This window comes from Motacilla alba, chromosome 2, assembly GCF_015832195.1.
Source record: "Motacilla alba alba isolate MOTALB_02 chromosome 2, Motacilla_alba_V1.0_pri, whole genome shotgun sequence".
Lineage (NCBI taxonomy): Eukaryota > Metazoa > Chordata > Aves > Passeriformes > Motacillidae > Motacilla > Motacilla alba.
Window position 1 is genome coordinate 16,053,862 of NC_052017.1, and position 13,103 is coordinate 16,066,964.

The window sequence follows — 13,103 nt, forward strand, 5'->3', positions numbered from 1 at the left end:
ATTTTAAGGTAACTGCCAAACTAAAGCTGCAAATCCCAACTAAATATTTTTATCACAAAGGTACTTTTAAGCATTTTTCCTAAGTTAGCATTTAAATAGCAAATAACAGAAAATTAAGGACCTTTCAATCACAACATAAAACATATATTTGGCATCTCTAGAGCTATACTGTAATTTATGTAACTCTTACCTTACTTATATCATCCATATGATGTGGAGTAATAGCCTGAATCTGTGGAAGTAATTTATATAGGATTCTGTGGGGTTTCTTAGTCAAATACATGCTAAATTGTGGTGATAATGCTAACACCTTTTAAAGAAAAAAAGCAAATGCAATTAGTCAGTGACCCTGACTATTCTTCAAAACTACTCCCCTAAAGTAGTAAATTTGTTGAAGTCACCAGGTTCACACCAGGACAAAAGTAGTGTCCCTATCTTATCCAACATCTTACACTTAGCAAAACAATAACCTAAAATTATGTTGTAAAGAGCCATTAAATCATAGAATGGTTTGCATTGCAAGGGACTTTAAACATCCTCTTGCTCCAACCCCCATTCCTCTCACCTATACACCTATATATCTGTACAGCTATTCTCTTTCAGTTTCAAGCCATTCCTTCTTGTCCTGTCACCACATGACCTTCTAAAAAGTCCCTCTCCATCTTTCTTATAGGGGACTATAGGTACTGGCAGGATGATATATGATCTTCCTAGGGCCTTCTTTCTACAGGCTGAATAACCCCAGCTCTCTATCTTCATAGGAGAGGTGCTCCAGCCCTCTGTTCATCGTTAAATAGCCCCATAAATTTTTATGATCTTAGGAATATGTTTTAATAGACTCTGTCTTTAAAGTAGCAATTCAATTTTGTTTGCTCTTAGTATCAATAAATATGAACTAGTTTTAAAGCCCTATCTATTTGTTGGAGGCATTATTTGTGAAAATGAAGAACAAATTCTCTATAAACTTAAAATCCAAGTCTCACGTTTCATTCCACAGCTGCTTTCTTTTACTGAGCATGACCATTTAAATGGAGAAGCACAAAAGCCTTGTCAAAACACAAAAAAAAATCCCAAAATATTTCTGAGCCTACCACAACCTTAAAGGCAATATTGAACTTTCTATCTAAAACCTGTCATCTTCTTAAAAGCCAAATAACAGTGGAGTATCCAGAAATAAGGTCTGAAGTGATCAAATCCGGTAGTCACTGCTAGATCCCTTTTTCACTCTCCCTCATCTGAATTCATGCCAACTGCCTAAACACATCTTTCTCCTCTTCTGACTTTGTAATGGAAACACAGGGTTGCATTCATAGATGGTTAATGATTACCCTGGAGAGCGGCTTAGTAACAATATCAGCCAGCTCGCTCAGCACATCTGGCATCATCCCATCAGGGCCCATGGATTTATGGGTGCTAAGTCAGCCTAGACAATCACTTCACTGTCTCTAAGACGAAAGGGAAGCCTTACTTTCTCCAGCCTTCTCTCACCTCCCAGTTCTGGGACTCCTGAGGGCCATTCCCAGCAGTAAAGTTGGAAGAAAAGAAGGCTTTCAGTAATTCTGCCTTCCCCGTGTCTTCCATTACCAGAACGTCCTTCTAATTCAGCAGCGACCCAACATTCTCCCAAGTCTCCCTTTTAATGCTGCTGTACTTGTAGAAGCCCTTCTCTTCTAAACCCTAACCCATGGCATTCCTCTAAGTAGGTCTTTCAAGAGGCCACAGTTAGCTCTCCAATAGTTTATGGATCCAGTCCTTCCTAATGCTGTGCTTCCTCCACGCAGGATCCCCAGTTCCACCATCTCATGGTTACAGCCAGGGCTGCCCCCAAACTTCACATCCTCAGTCCATCCCTGGGGGGTTGTTAGTACAAGGTCCAGCAATGTGTCCCAGCTGTGTCCCTTCCCTGCCTCTTGCCCACCCCCAAATGACCCTGAAGAGGAGAGTGAGAAACACAAAGACTTGACTCTCTGCAAGCACTGCTCAGCAATGACCAACCCCAGGTGGTCACAAGTCTAGTGCAGCCTGACAGGGACATGCACCAGCACAGCACAGAGATCTGCCACAGAGCGTTAGGACTTCTGGACAGATGCAAGAGGGGTTAGTAAAAGGCTGCATACAGCTTTGGGATGAATAGCCAAGGGGAAGATCTTGGTGCCTCCCTGTTTGTATGTGCAGCTCAGCAGTCACCCTGAGGAGGGTGGGCAAGGGGTCTCAGGCAAGAGATGCAACAGTTCTGCAAGTCTCACTTTTGGCACTGCTTGTAAACATCAGTCTTCTTATGGCTCAGACCTCATCTGCTGCCAGTATTTTTCTCTACAGTACACTGCATAAAAGAAGAGCCTATGGCTTCCCACGGTGACAGAAGTTCCTTGGCTGTTTCCCTCCCAGTCTGTGGGGGCTGCTTCTGGAGCAAAGCACGGTTATAGGTGTGACAGAGGCTGGACTGAGGACAAGGACTGCCTCTGTTGTGTCCCAAAACCACTAAGAAACCACATTACGATGCCTTGGTGATCTGGGTGTGCCCCATGTAAAAACAGTTTCTCTTTTGAAGGAAAAATACAAACATTCATAACATTTAGTGTTTATACAGTTAAAGTGGAAAATATATTGCCTATTACCTTAGTTACACAGGCTTTGGAAGGAAGACACATAAATAAAACAGCTCCTGAAAACACACTGGCTTATGTTTCCGTATTACTATATTGAAATATTGAGCTCAATAAACCATGAATGATTGATGATGAAAGCTGTATAAACAGTTCAGAGTCAAATTAAATGGAACTTCTTTACAACCTATTTCATAAAAAATTAACCTACACAGGATTATAATTTAATCTTTGTGACCTGCCTCCTTATCTGCAGAATCTAAAAAAACAGCAACAAAAAACCAAAGGAAAATCAAAAACACCCATTAGAACCTCCAAAATCACAGAGAAGATTCCGTTCACAGATAGATATCATGTTGCTCCTGATGAAAGCAGGAGGAACACAAGACAGACTTGACCCATTGTGTCCCTAAGGGAGAATTACCTCACTTAGCCCTCAGCAGGACACTCCCCACCAGGGTTCTGCTCTCTTGCGTGACAAGATCTCTGAGGGCAATCACAAAAGTGAGAAAAGCAGATAATTACAGATGTTCAGGGAGACCTTGTGATAGGAATGGCAATGTACTGCTGCAAGCACATTCTCCACAGAGTTGCCCTGTCTGCCTGCCTGTTGAGGTTCTGCTCCATGCCAACAGTCCTCCCTAGTCAGGTAGAATGAGTTTGTTGCTTTTCAGTTTACGGGGTTTGTTTTAAACTCAGCCCATTCACAATAATGCATGAGACAGCAAAGGGATTTGAAATAGTTCCTGGCAATTTGCCTCTCCCTAAAATCTTGCTTTTGTCATCCTGTAACCTTAGAACGGCCCAGAAGAATCTGGACAGATGATTTTTTTGTTTTACTCGTAGAATATCCTTTTCAAGACATTCTTCTTCTAAACAGACTTCATGGAAGTGGCAGACAGGCACGTGAACCACGAGGGGGGAGTCTGCTGCAGGTTCAAGTACATCTGCACACATAAATTGAAGCCTCTTTACCTAGAACTGCCCACCCACTCTAGATGGTGGCTGTGTAAGGATCCACTTACATGGGAGACGAGTGTCTCAGTGTCTTTAACAGTTAATGGAGGTCTGCTCAACAAAGGCAATGGAGCACTGTGGTGGTGTGCTCCCCTCTCTTTTTCAGCCTGCACTGCCACCTGAGAAATGCTCATTAGGCCTCAGCCTTGATGAACAGCACCTGGGCTCAGCTCCTCTTGAGCTTGTCAGAAACACTGTCTGCTCCTAGGAACTACTGCTGTCTAATCAGCTCCAGGGTTTTTTCATGATCAGCCTTGGAAACTCTTTTCCTTGCCTCCACAGCGTAATGTCCCTGTTCTCACACTTTCAGAGAAAGTGTGCTGACATGTAGTGTGGCCAGGTTGGAACACTGGAATGAACACAGCCTTGCAGCCCTATAAGCAGTGGTCCAAAAGGAGTTCTTTGGGCTGCAGTGGGCTGTGACCAGTGACCTCCATCTGAGTGGGGCCTCTCAGAGCCTGCAAACTGAGCTTTGCTGTACTTGGAGGATCACTGAATGACAATGAATTCTGGGCCAAAAGCCCCACTCCTCAAGGCTCAATCCTTCACCCATTGAGGAGGTGCAAAAGCATCCACAGTGAGTATTTCACTATCTTCAAGGGGGATTTTTCACAGGACCTTGCACTGACCTTTATGTCTGTGTTCATACACGTGTACATCACGTGCTATAGCAACTCTGGGAGAAATGCTGCTCTCTTAGATGTTTAAATACCTTAGATATCTAAGGCCTTCAAGTCAGTTTAAATCTAATAATAATAAATGAAGTTAAATGCTGTTAAGTGTTATTCCTTTGCAAAATTGTTATTGCTAAGTTATAAGTTGTTTTTAAGATATAAGTTAAATTTAGGTACTGTTACCTTTGAATACTGCTAAGCTTTTAGGTTGTATTCCTTTGTCACACATAAACTAAACACACATATTCAAACATACATAGATAGTTCTCAGGTCATTTCTCTTTTGATTTACTGTATTTTGTTCCTTTTTTTACCTCAGTGTGTCTTAGCTGTTCTTTAAGTAGTAGAGTAAACCTTGGCAACAATCTTTGTTGTGCTGTTGCTTAATGTTAAATCTGGTTTTCACTGATACCCTTGCCAGTGATTTCTTAAGTGATCTTATTCATACCAAGCACTGAAGAGAGCTGGCTGTTGGACCAATGCCACTGCTGTACTGCAGGGATCTCCTGTGGTCAGTGGAAACAAGGCACTGCACCCTGGACAAGGGGCACAATGGGCCTGCTGCTGCACTTGGCCCTGCCCAGCTGCACAGCGCAGGGCTGTCAGCCTTGGGAAGTGCTCACAGGCAGGGGGCACCATGGCTGAGAGATGGCTCTGGGACTGGGAGCTCCCCACTGAAAAGAATGCAGAAGCTTGCTGCAAGCAAAACCCACTTCCTTGTCCCCACCCTTTCACAGAAATGCCCTAAATATAAACATACAGCTCACAGCTCATTGCACTGACAAAGAGAAGTGATACTCCCACTGCTTTTAGCTTTGCTGCATGTTATGTGAGCACCGTAAAAGCTGCAGGGGGAAATAAAATTTTCAAGAGGCAAATGTAAGTGATGCTACAGTTAGTGACAGTAGTCGAAATTTTCATGTTTCTTCTCTGTTCCATAAAAGCAATTTTATTAGTTTTATTTTAATGCTTGGCGCTTGAGGTGTTTTGTCTGGGCTCGAGTTAATTTCTTTACAGTAGCTGGTATGGGTCTGTGTTTTGGATTTGTGCTGGAAACTGTTGATAAGTGAGGGATGTTTTAGCTAAGGCTGAGCAGTGCTTACACAGTGTCAAGGCCTTTTCTACTCCTCACCCCACCAGGAAGGAGGCTGGGGGTGCACAAGGAGTTGGGAGGGGGCACAACCAGGACAGCCAACCTAGCCAGCCCATAGGAAATCCCAGATCATATGGTGTCCTGCTCAGTGTACAAAGCTAGGTGAAGAAGAAGGAAGGAAGGAAAAGGTGATGGTGTTTGTCTTCCCAAGTCGCTGTTACACGTGTGATAGAGCCCTGCTGTCCTGGAGATGGCTGAACACCTGCCTACAATGGGAAGTAGTGAATTCATTCCTTATTTTGCTTTGCTTGTGCATGCAGCTTTTGCCATTAACTGTTAAACTGTCTTTATCTCAACCCACAAGTTTTCTGACTTTTACCCTTCCAATTCACTCCCTCATCTCCTAGAGAGTGAGTGGCTGTGTGTGTCTTAGTTGCCAGCTGGGATTAAAACATGACAGATGTTCTGCACCTGGCCTTTCTCTTTATTTGACAAATGTAGTAATGGAATCTAAGTTCAGAAAAATGCCACGTTTACTCAGTGTTTGTATTTCTGCCCGTGTTCTCTGAGTAGTCCAGACCTGGCAATGAAAGACCCTTTGACTGTTCCAGGTTCAGAACTTCTCAGCAGCAGAAATATACAGACAGGCCATGGATTTCTTGTGATCATAATGGGTACTGCAGAATGGGCACTGCGACACTCAGAGAAATGATTCAGGTAAAGAGCAAATGATGCACAGAGGGGCTGCCAGCCTGTTGTACATCTGGATCAAACAGGTTTGTGATATCAAGTGTTAGTGTGCCAAGTGTCTACATATCACTTAACCTCTCTGAGGACATGTTTCTACAAACACTTGGAGTTTTATCCTGTTTCTGTACTACTGTTTGCCTAACAATAAGGCAGCATCAAGTTTTTTTGTGCATTGCTCAGTGGCCTCCTCTAAAGAGGCAGCAATCCCAGGCAGTGTTGAATCCACTTCTGTTGGTTTAAATTCAATACTATTTTTCCTTGGTTTCTAGTAGGGTAATCTAGCTGTGAAGCACAACTGGGACATCTAAAAGATAAGAACAAACATTTCTTCTTTTGCTTGCTTGTTCTGGTTTCAGCTGAGATGGTTCATTTTCTTTTTACTAGCTGGTACAGTGCTGTGTTTTGGATGTAGTGTGAGAACAAAGTCGATAACAAACTGGTGGTTTCTTTGTTGCTTCTAGTTCTTACTCTAAATCAAGGAGTTTTCAATTTTCCATGCTCTGCCAATGAGCAGGTGCACAAGAAGCTGGGAGGGGGCATGGCCAGAAGAGCTAATCTAAAATAATCAAAGGGTTGTTCCATACCCTAGAACATCATGCTCCATATATAAACTGGGGGGATTGGCCTAGAGCTGCCGATTGCTGCTTGGGGCTGGGATGGCTCAGTGAGTAGTGAGGAATCGTATTAAGTGTGACTTGTTTTTCTTGGGTTTTATTCCTTTTTCTCTCTCCCCATTACTATTACTATTACTATTACTATTACTATTACTATTACTATTACTATTACTATTATATTAATATTATTATTACAATTATATTATTAATATATTATGTTGTTGTTATTATTACTATTATTATACTTTATTTCAGTCACTAAACTGTTCTTATCTCTACCCACGAGTTTTACTTTTTTCTGCTTCTTATGCTTATCCCACCAGGAGAGGCAAGGGGAGGGATTTAATGAGTGGCTACTTGGTAGTTTGTGGCCAGCTGGAGTTAAACCATGGCAGTGCTAAAACCAAATGTTTCTGAAAAGCACCAGCAAACCTGACCTTTCTATGGGCAGGTAACTTGGCAAGTCCAGAGAGAGCAATTGATTTCTCACTTTCAGCCAGTCAGCTGTGTTTTATATTTTGAGAAAAGAGAAATAACTCCAGGCTTCCTCTACTGGGAAGAGCAATCTTTATTTTCATAAGCCACTTGAGGCTCTGTTTCCCATAAACCTCTCCCCCCTCAGCCCCGTATTTTCCCAAACTCATCAGCTTTTTCTTGCTTCCATAAAGATGCTGAACACAGAACATTTCACTTCTTCGTAACTCTGTTGTACATGCATTCAAGGACCACAGCTATTGAACAATCTCTTCACTGATGTGATGCAAACATCCTTTGAAGAAAGTTTAATTAACCATAGTTGGTTTTTAACCAAGTCAGACTTCAGAGTAAGCACTTTTGAAGACTGCTCAACTGATCAGTGATCAACTTGGCAAATAGACTAAATGGAGTCTTGTTTGAAACTGAGCTGAGTGTGCAGCCAGAGTATGACCTGTCTGTACTGGTTTACCACACTAGTATTTATAGCATATAATCTATGAAATACAGCCATAATATTAATTCATAGATGTCAACAAGAATTATCAAAGCTGTTCCTACCATGTTAAGTCTAGTGCTCAATAACTCTAGTGTTTCCACATACTTAGTTCCCTCTCTGTACCTGAGGGGATACATGTCTCAAGTTGTAACAAACAGCACTGTCTCACCCTGAAACTACTGCCTTTAAGACCCACAAAATACTTGAATCTGTATCTTCTGTATCCATGTCACAAATTTCAAATGTATTTCTGCTAACCAAGAAGAATATATGACTTCTACAGTATCTTCCTCCTGCCAGAGAACCCTGGGAATCGCTGCGTATTTATTTCTGGCCTAAAGACCAGCTTTGAGGAGCTCATCATTACCTCAGAAATTTCCTTCTGAAAAACATAACCTGGTGTTTGAAGACCTGGGCTATTTGATTCACCATTGTGCTGCTGCAAAAAGGTACCTTCTTGCTAATCACAGACCATCTCTTGTGCTTTTAAACCTTAGGAGCTGTCCCTGGGAGTACAGACTCACACTATAAGCTGTAAGTAAAAATCTTGTCACTTCAGCGGGTCTAACCAGTTTAATAAAGGGCTTATATTTGCTGTAATGCAACTTCAGGCAGCAAACTTTTGTCTAAAAAACATTTAAGGCAATTTGAGTCCTTATTCATTGAAATTATTTGGAACAAGAATTTTTAGCAAAATAATATTTCACATACATATAAGTCCTATCTTGAAAACTCTTTTCTCAATCAGATCTCCCTTAAAGCAATGCTAGCACAGCAACCATGGTGTTGCTCAGAGGGTGGTTTCTTGATTTGGAAGAATATTGCAGCATAAGCAAGTCACATGTGGATTTAAGCAGTTTCCAAAGAAGCAGATACATTCTGCTGAGTTTGCTCAGAGCCATCCTGGCCAGAAATTGGATTCCACATTGTCACCATAGCCACATCTAGCCACAGCAGCCACCATAGGAGGTGAAGTTACAGGTACCATTGCCCTGTGCCCATCTGCCCTTGTAACAAAGGGGTTTATCAAAAAACATCTGAGACGTGAAGAACTGTTAATCCAGAAATTACAGTAAAAATAGATGAGGAAACATGCAAAATCCAGTCATCACCACTGTTTCCCATGGCACTTTGAGGTTGTAAAGCCAAGAAGATTTACAGGACAAAATGAGGGTTAAATTCTGGGAAGCCTAAGGAATGAGTATGCTCACTGGGGCAGTCTTCCACAGCTCATGAAAAACAAAGTTATTTACTTCATGGAGAACAGTATTAGAGTCTCCATGCTAAAAATCTGATTTGAAGTTTCAGATTGCAGTAACATACCTACTCAACAAGAAGACACCTCACACCGTGCACATTTTCTGCTGTGTACACAATGTTTTGATATTAAATCTTTCTAATAGTATTTCCATCGTAGTAGATTTTTGTTTCCAGAAATTATCAGTTCCATCACCTAGTGGCTTTATTAGTTAAAAAGCAGAATAACCAGCTTTTTTTCTCTTCAGTTCACCTATGGAAGTAAAGGTACATTATGTCAATATGAAACATTGCATTCTCTGAATTTCCTATTGGTTTTGCAATAAATGGTGTCATGACAAGAAATTGCATTTCCACACAGAGGCCTGTTCTTCCTGTTCTGATATTGAAAAGAAACCCATCAATTGAAGAAAACCTTCCTTTACTCTCACATGAGAGATGTAAGCGTGTCTTTCTGAACCAGTACTGTGGCTCAAGCAATTCCATCAGCTCTCACCTGTGTCACAAGCATGGACAAGGCCACTCATCTGCAGCAGGCTGATACATCTAGACTGGAGTAACACCATAATGAATTTTGTCTGAGATTTTCCATACTCAGCCCCTCATCCAGTTCCACAGACTTCTGCCAAACATAGGCCAGAAGGCTACAGATTTTCCATCCATGCTTATGCAAGTCGAATTTCTGTGAATATTGAACAAAATCAGTTTGGCTGTCTCCGGGAGAGCACTGTGTGAGCCAACTGGATTCCTCCTGCTGCCAGTGCTAAAGCAGGCATTTTAGAGAGGGGAGTCATTAGGCCTCATCCAAATCTATTGAATGGTTTTATCTTGGAAAATATTTCTTTTTTCTTTGTGTATGTGTGCATGGAGTGTCTGTGACTAACTTTGCATTGAAGATGTCACTCTACTGAATCCATCCATGAAAATAATAGGAGAATGGGTCGGCTTCTTTCTTGCAGGATCACATGCTGTTGGTCCAAGTAGTCAAACCTAACACTGCAGCTGAAACAAGCTGCCTCTCTGCTCTGTGAGGTGTGCCAGCTATTCTCAAAGTACTGTTCTCACCCTTGACTAATCTAGGATGATTTGGTCTGACCTGAAGAGTCTAACTGAAGAGGGCCTTTCCGTGAAGCGGTAGAGAAGACTGTCATCTCCTAATGAATTCCAGGTAGCAAATGAAGTCACAGGTAATGACAGCATGCATGGAAATTGTATTCTGTGTTTTACTGATGCATGGGATTTGCTTTTAAGTTTGCAATAGAAAATGCTTTCTTAAAAGTATAAAAATTATGTCTTAGATGTTAAACTGATTATGATGGTCTGATTTTTAACAAAAATACTTTTAAAAGGACTCTGGAATTTGTGGAATTGTCTTACTAATATATAAATATCATTAAATTTGTCTCTCTGGGCACTTCTTTCAAAAGTGAGGAGTTGGTCTTCCCTGAGAGCATGAAGGGTGGTCTAAAGGGATGTAAAGGGGAAAGAAGGAGATCAGTCACGGACTTCTGAATTGATTTTTTTTTTTTTCCCCACTAGGCTCTATTTAATACATTACCCAAGATTTGAACTGATGGAGATGATCAAATCCATCTGCCAATGGATTTCACAGAATCACAGCAGCTTGGGAGGGATCTTCAGAAGCCATCTGGACTAATTCCTTGCTCAAGCCAGAACACACAGAACCTGTTGCCAGAACCATGTCTAAAAGGCTTTTGAATACCTTCAAAAATGGAGACTCCATAACCTCCCCAGGCAATCTGTGCCAGTGCTTGGTCATCCTCACAATAAAAAAGTGTTTTCTTGTGTTCAGAGGGAACCTCTCATATTTCAGTCTGTGCCTTTTGCACATTCTACATGTGCAAAAACAACAGAAGCAGCAAGTAGAGATAAGAATTGTTTTCTCTTCTCTCTGTGCTTCTCTAGGAAAAACCCTGGCAGAGAGAATTATCTCTCTTTCTGTTCAGAGAATGTGAATGCCACAGGTTTTGTTACTGGGCACCAATGGAGCCTGGCTCTGCCCCCTTTGCACCCTCCCCTCATGAATTTGTATACACTAATAAGATCCCTCTGAGCCTCCTTCTCTCCTGAGCAATCGTAGCTGCTCAGCTTTCCTTACATGTGAGGTGCTCCAGTCCCTTCATCATCCAAACAGCCTCATGTGTCTGAGTAATTTTGCTGTAGCTTTCCAAGGATCTTGCAAAATGTATGTCTTGTTTTGTTATTAATGTCACCATTTCTTGTAATTGGCTCTGAGGTCACAGGTGCAAACACTGAGTAGCAGAGTCAGGATTACATTCCACCAGCACCATAGGAACAGCCTGTTGAGTAAGACCTGCCTTAATCTGTTGACTACATCAAGTAAAACATTTACATGGGTCCATTTACGATACAGCCTTTTTACTTTACAGTGAAAATCAATGTTTGATGCACTTGTAAGGTATGACTGAAAGAAGCCATTAACAGTAACATTCCCACTATCAACTGCATGCCTACATCTCTGGAGTGCTATCTGAAGGAGAAAACACATGTTGGCTTCATGAGATCCTGGGATTTGGCTGCCTGGGCATGGGCTCAGGGCAGTTCAGCTGGGACCATGGGGAAGAGGCTCCCAGAGGCACAGTGGGGAGGCCATGGCCACAGCCAGCCCTGGTCTTGGGCCCTGGCAGAGCTTTGGCCACTGCCATGTCATAGTCCTGCCGCAGGCTGGTTGTGGCCCCTGATCCCGGTGCAGAACACGCCTCCGGGCCATGGATGCTATCAGGCGTTTTATGATCCAGGCGAAACCAGACACAGACACTGGTTTACTTGCAGGATAATGCATTTATTAGTTCAGCCTGCAGGGTCCTGTTATGCAACAGGAGAATGTTTTGATGAAGTGCCTAAGCAAAAAGTCCATCCACAAGCACATTTTCCAAAGAAATATTAGGGCTCTGTGCCATTAATTGTGTATTTATGTTGCTTCTGTTTAGAACATATCTGACTAATTGTATTTGTGGTTGTACTCAGAGAAGGGGAGCCAGGTGTTTTAGCAGCTTGTCCAAATGTTATATCACTTCAGGCTCTGCCTGGAAAAATTAATAGTTTTTCAAGTATTGTCCCAGAGTCACATTTATCTGATTACTGAATACACCTCCTGTTAATGGGATCCTTCCTCTAATGACAGTACTGAGAGTTTGGAGGCTGAGGGCTCAGAATCATTAAAAATACCCCTATGTAGTTAACTATCTGAGATTAACTGCAAACACCAAAGAACATTGTCACTAAAAAACCCTTTTGTTAAACACAGATACAGATTTTTTTTCCCACAAGTAATTTATCTAAGTACAATTCACGTTTTGAGAAGAGCATCATTTTTTCAGGAGGAAGTGGCAGTACAGGTCTCTGCAATCATGTTTGACAGCTGATGAAGAAAAAAAAAAAAAACTTTTAAATCTATTTAAAGGAAACTGGCTGAACACCAGATCCCAGAGGTGATAATCAGTGGCACCGGGTGTAGCTGGAGGCCTGTCACTAGTGGGGTGACCCCAGGGTTCAATACCAGGCCCATTCTTGCTTAACTCATTCATCAATGGCTTGAATGAAGGGGCAGAGGCCTCTTCTGTTCCAGCAAGTTCACAAAGCTGGCAGGAGGTGGCCCATACCCCAGAGGGCTGTGCAGCCCTTCAGAGAGACCTCAACAGGTCGCAGAGATGGACAGAGAAGAACTGTGAAATTTGACAAGAGCAATTGCAGGGTCCTGCACCAGGGGAGGAATAACCCCCTGCACCAGGACAGGTTGGGGTCAACCTGCTGGAAAGCAGCTCTGTGGAGAAGGACCTGGGGGTCCTGGAGGACAGCAAGTTGTCCATGAGCCAGCAGTGAGGGTCCAAGAAGGCCAATGGTACCCTGGGCTATATTAGGAAAAGCATTGCCAACTGCAAAGGGCTCTTTATCTGTTCCATTTATGATGTTTGGTAGGACAGAACAGGAGTCAGGACTTTCTCACTGCTCTTACAGTACAGCAGGTTGTTTCTGTTTTTGCAGTTCATTCTACTGCTTGTAGATATCTTTGCCTTCTCCTCCAGCTAGTTGCTACCTTCAGGACATCAAACATATCTCTGCGCTATTTTGTAATTT

The 13,103-nt window shown here is 42.2% G+C and overlaps 1 long non-coding RNA gene across 1 annotated transcript; it reads left to right on the forward strand.

Annotated features, from left to right (window-relative positions):
- The first annotated feature begins 5,082 nt into the window (after positions 1 to 5,082).
- On the forward strand, positions 5,083 to 10,782 carry LOC119698343. Its single transcript, XR_005256130.1, has 5 exons — positions 5,083 to 5,176; positions 6,002 to 6,107; positions 8,225 to 8,261; positions 10,065 to 10,171; positions 10,524 to 10,782. It is a non-coding gene; the product is annotated as an uncharacterized LOC119698343 (long non-coding RNA).
- Positions 10,783 to 13,103: the final 2,321 nt, after the last annotated feature.